Source organism: Corvus brachyrhynchos, unplaced genomic scaffold (genome assembly GCF_000691975.1).
Source record: "Corvus brachyrhynchos isolate BGI_N302 unplaced genomic scaffold, ASM69197v1 scaffold305, whole genome shotgun sequence".
In the NCBI taxonomy this organism is placed as follows: domain Eukaryota; kingdom Metazoa; phylum Chordata; class Aves; order Passeriformes; family Corvidae; genus Corvus; species Corvus brachyrhynchos.
In genome coordinates this window covers 373,248-378,690 of record NW_008239284.1, presented here as the reverse complement: position 1 = coordinate 378,690, position 5,443 = coordinate 373,248, and the positions used below count along the sequence as shown (strand labels likewise).

General features: G+C 52.1%; 1 long non-coding RNA gene across 2 annotated transcripts in view; it reads left to right on the top strand.

The window, feature by feature from the left end:
• LOC108448183 overlaps positions 1-5,443 on the top strand; it is a 20,791-nt gene that overhangs the window by 9,277 nt on the left and 6,071 nt on the right. The window contains exon 3 of one of the 2 annotated variants that reach the window (XR_001863977.1): positions 1-460. This exon is cut by the window's left edge and continues 638 nt beyond it. The exons of the other annotated variant lie outside the window; for it this stretch is intronic. This is a non-coding gene — a long non-coding RNA (uncharacterized LOC108448183). Of the gene's footprint in view, positions 461-5,443 lie in introns of those variants that run through there. 2 annotated transcript variants of the gene reach the window in all.

Genomic DNA, 5,443 nt, shown 5'->3' with positions numbered 1-5,443 from the left:
TCCCCTGGGATAACTCTCAGGAAGAGAGGGCCATTTTTCCATGGGATCCCTCCACATTTCTTTGTATTTAATAGGAAAAAGATCCCAAATCCTCTTCAATTCTTCAGCCCTTTGCCAGGAGAAGGAAATCATAAATTTGTGTTCCTCAACACAGTGCATGTACACCGTACTTTGCTGTTTTACACACGTGGGTTGAGAACCTGGGAGCAGATATTCAGCCTCCCCCCCCCCCCCCCCCCAGCTTTTAATTTCTGACTTTGAAAATTAAAATTTTAGTGGCAAGTGATGAATCATCATCAGGAGGCAAACCATATGGTGGGAGCACTTCTCACATTTTCAGCTCTTCCTAGGGCTGCTTCTTCCTTGAACATAGCTCGACAATAGATGATTTCCCTCTTAGCTCAGCTGTAATGAGCCACATGAAATGCTTTGAAATCCTCATGGTTTGAGACTTCTGAAACCACAAATAAAAGTATGAATATTTCAGCCAAGTCTTCCGTGATTCTCTCCAAAGAGCAGTTAATACATTACTGGTGATACAAGGAGCTTTTGTGCTACAAAAGGATCATTTTGGACATGGAAAACAACTGTGTTTAGCTGGCTGCCATGAGCATGTCCATGGATGATGGACTGTGTTGCACATCTGTGTCCTCCGCAGCGCTCCTCTGCTTATTCTCATGTTTTGCTATTTCTTAGCAACAAAAGGAAGTTTGAGGAGCTTTTTGTCCCTAGAAATTGCACCAGAACTGTCTTTACATTCCACTTTTACACTTGACAGTGCACTGCGAGCATTTGAGGCATTTCCTTTGCTCATCCTGGGAAATGCCTTTCGAGTGTCACCACTGTCTGTGCTCACTCCTGCATCCATGGCCATGCAAAAGGCAGCAGCACTTCCAACACCTTCATTTGGAAACTGAAAATTGCTCTTGGAGCCAGTCATGGGCTAAGTAATGACACGAATACAAGATGTCACTGGCCAGGCACGGGGGAGTGTTCAGGACAGCTTTGGGCCTGCCCTGCACGAGGGGCTGCTCTCCCCTTCCTCTGCAGGGCCTGGTTCAAGGCTGTGGCAGCTTCAGGTTCTGTTCTTCTGCTCAGACCTGGGGTGTCCTGGAGTCCAGAGAAATTCCTCTGCTCTGGAGCCAGGCTGGGAGAGCTGGGCGTGCTCACCTGGAGAGGAGAAGGCTCCAGGGAGAGCTCAGAGCCCCTTGCAGGGCTTAAAGGGGCTCCAGGAGAGCTGGAGAGGGATTTTGGATAGGGGCCTGGAGTGAGAGAACACAGGGAATGGCTTCCCACTGCCAGAGGGCAGGGCTGGATGGGATATTGGGAAGGAATTGTTCCCTGGGAGGGTGGGCAGGCCCTGGCACAGGGTGCCCAGAGCAGCTGTGGCTGCCCCTGGATCCCTGGCAGTGCCCAAGGCCAGGCTGGACATTGGGGCTTGGAGCAGCCTGGGACAGTGGGAGGTGTCCCTGCCCATGGCAGGGGTGGCACTGGATGGGCTTTAAGGTCCCTCTCAACCAAACCTTTCTATGATTCTGTGATTCAATAACCTCTGTTGAGGGCTCTAAGGAGCCCAAGTGCATCTGCTGGGTGTTTCAGTTCCCTGAGGTTTGACTCAGTAGAAGAAACATTTAGAAACTTTTTTTTTTTTCTGTACCAAACTCCCTAAATTTTGATTCAGAAACGAAATTCTGATTTGCTGTCCTTGGGCTGTCCCCTGGCTCAAATCCAGTGAGATGAGGGGTCCAATCCATCTCCTCCCTGTGCTGTGACGAGCTTTGCTCTTGACATGATCCTCTTTTCAAACAAAAACATTTTCATTTTTGGGGGGGTTGGTTCTTAAACCAGGCCCTTTTCAAGGCAATGTCAGAATGGGGGGGTGTGTAAAAAAAAGAAGGTTCTTCTGGGAAAAAAAGCCGTTCTGAGAGTTTTCCTCCCCCTGTCTCCAAGGATCCTCTCAGCACGGGCCTGTTGTTTCCCCAGAAATGTGGAGAAGCTGCTCTGGGGCTTCCAGGCCTGGCTGGAAAAGCGTTTGCTCCGTAAATCGCCCCGTTCCGGCTCGGGAAGGTCACACCAGGCTGTTCCCAGGAGCACCCTTCCCACAGCCCATCCAGCCCCACGGTGCCCCTGGCCTGACCCGGGGTGCCCAGGGGTGACTCCAGTGAGGATTTGGGGGCAGAGGGGCTCCGCTCCATCCGTGTCAGCCCCATGTTTCCATCCTGACTCCTCCCTTCCTGCCTTCCCAGGCTGCGTGTTCCCAAAATATCCCCCTGCTCCTGATCAGAGAGACAGAAGGTAGCCTTGCTCCTGATCTGTTTTGCAGACGGTGGCTGCTCCTCCCCATGGCCTCAAAAAGTCTCTATCAGCAGCTGTTAAAAGCAAAGAAATCACACCAGGTCCAGGATTTTATACATTTCTTGTATTATGATTATTTTTTTTCTTTTCCCTGACAGGAGTGTTGAGATTTCCTCTGCTGGGTTGATCTTAAAAATTCCTTGTATTAGAATTATGATTTTTTTCCCCCCTAAGAGGAAGGTTGAGATTCCCTCTGCTGGGTTTGCATTGAGTGGAAGAAGGATCCTGACCATGCCTTGCTTCCCACTGGATTCAACCCCACACAAGCCCTGAGCAGGGGCCACACTGCACAAAGAGCTGCTGTAAATCAGCAATAAAATCTGACAGCACCAGCAGAGCCCCTCTGCAGTGTTGGCTCTGCACACTGGAAAGCTCAGGCCCCGTGGTTTGTATTTAGAAATGCTCCTCGCTCATTTGCCCACAGCCTGGTTTATGTATTTATTTCTGTATCCTGAGCAGAGCTGTTTGCTTTGGCCACCCCGAGGGGCTCTCTCTGGGCTTGGTTTCCAAAGCACAGCCGTGGAAAGGGAAGGGGCAAACTGCTGCAGCAGGCAGACGTACTCATGTGTCAGCACTGCCCCCAGGATTGTTTTTCCAGGTGGATTTTGTAAGAGGCACAAGGTAGGAGAGGCTTCTTTGGAACCAAGCCAGTCTTGGCCCGTCCTTGAGGGGGGATCCTCTGCAGTCTGAGAGCAGCACAGATGCAGCAGCCGGGTTAAAAATGCACCTCTGGTTCCCTGGCAGTGGGAGGGAGGGAGGGAGGGTCCGGGGGCTGCGGGAGGTTTTGGGGTTGGTCTCTGCCGGCTCTCATGGATGTGACAGTTGGATGTGGAATAGTCAGTTCTGCAGCACCCTTGGGACATTCCCCAGGGCTCCCGGGAGGGCAGTGGCTGGGAAAGGGGGCCTGGAGCCTGTGCAGGGAGCAGAGCTGCCCTGGGGAAGCTTCTGGGGCAGTTTGGAACCTTTCAGTGGGAAACTGGAGCCAAGCAGGTGCTCACAAGGCAGTGGGTGCCTGGGCTGGCCAGGGGTGGGACTGTCCCCTCCCAGGGCAGGACAAAGGGAGGGGAGGCCAGAGAACGCAGCCCACAGCGATTCCTGCCCCACTGGCCCGATGGCCGGGCCCGGGACACGCTCGTGGCTCGGGGATGGTGCTCGTACAGGCTCCTCCGGCCGGGGATGCTCCTCAGGGTGCTTTGCTCCTGGCCATGCTGCCTCCAGAGGCTCTGGGTGGGCTCTCTCCACACTCCTGCTCTGGCCAGCTCCTCCGCTCGTCCTCTGGACCTCAGATGTGCCTCGGTGTGGCCAAGGACCTGCTCTGCAGGAGATTTAACTCAAGCACACCCAGGACGTTCTGTGTGCAGTCAGCCTGGTGTCCTTGACAAGGCAGCAAAAGCTTCTCCTTTCCCAGGGACCCAACGTGGATTTTCCTAAGGAGCTCAGTTTCTCCTCTGCAGATGGTCTCTGCTGAGGGCACAAATCCCTCTCTGATGCTATTCTGGGGTTTCCTGCTGCTCCATACATTACCGGGGGATACTTGCATAATTTTAAACTCGGTCCTATGTAGGCCACTTCTTATTTTTAAAAAGGAAGTTCAAAGTCAAATCCTCCCCAAAACTCCTTGAGAAGTCTATTAAGGTGTGTCCTACTTTCTGACAAGTCCCTCAACCAGAACATTCCCCCATCAACGTCCTCCTCCAGCTATTCCTCCTCAGCAGGACCATGGCTACCACACCAGTTGTGCCCCCTGGCTGGGGGTGGCCGTGCCTGCATTCCCAATCTTCTTCTCCTTGGCCATGCTGGATGCTCACCAGATGTGCTGCCAGATCTCTGCAGAGCAGCAAACCGAGAGCTCAGCACAGCTCAGGCAGGAGGAAGAGGAAAGGGAAGGGGAAGAGGAAGAGGAAGGGGAAGGGGAAGGGGAAGGGGAAGAACGTGTGTGAGGTGAAGCATTGGGTCCTCCTCAAAGGAGATCATTGGCTTCCAAGGGTCTGGGTTTCACTCAACCCTGACAAATCAAAGGAAGAGACTCCCTGGAGGAAGGGAATTATCACCTAAAACCGTTATTAAAACCATTAACATCATGGAGTTGATTAAAGTAACGCCAACTGCATAGATGTGTTAATGATGACAACACAAACTGCAGTGCTTGGGCTGACTCACAGGAAACCAAGCATTTTCCTTCTCCCCAGTCACGGGCCTGCTCCCAGAGAGCCACTTGCTGCAAGCCAGGATCCCAAAATCTGAGTGAAAACTGTTCATGAGAGCTGGGAGAGCCAAGGTGTGAGTCACGGTGTCCTTGGATACCTACAAGATTTTCCTGAATGACAGTGGATGCTAGAAATAGAAAATACAGTTAGGAGAGACCAAAATAGAGATAAATCACCCCAAACCCTGATTCATCACTTTTTTGGCCATGAGCTCTGTGGGAAAAAAGCCCTTGGCCTGCACAGGATCAGCCCTGTGTCCTTAACAATCATGCAGCTGAGGAGAGAGGTTCCAGGCAGCACAGAAACCCTCAGCTGTGCGAGGCTGGAGCTGTGTCCATAGCACTGGGGATTTTTAGAAGTGGCAGGAATATTATCTGGACACTTCAGAAACCTCTCCTGGAGCTTGCCCTGCCTGCTGCAGCTGCAGCAGCACTTGGAGAAGCCTGTCCCTGGGGAAGAGAGAGCTTGGGGATGAGGGTTTGCTTGCATAATGTCCTGGAAGCTTCCCAATAGAGCAGGTTCCCAGTGAGGAAAATCAGACTTTCCAGGGTACTTTCCTGGACAGCAGGATGGGAAGTCCTTTTCCCTGTCCCTGGGGTCTCTGTATTTCTGATGATAGGTGCTTCAGGAGAGTTTCAGCCTGTCCTTTCCTCCCTTGAACTCAGTCAGGTTTCCTTTTGTTTTATTATTAAATCAGCCCAATCCTTGTTGGATATAGAGCAACAATTTTTCATAGAATTGTGGAATCCCAGACTGGATTGGGTTGGAAAGGAACTTAATGATCAATTTGTTCCACTCCCTGCCATGGCAGGGCCACCTCCCACTGTCCCAGGCTGCTCCAAGCCCCAATGTCCAGCCTGGCCTTGGGCACTGCCAGGGAT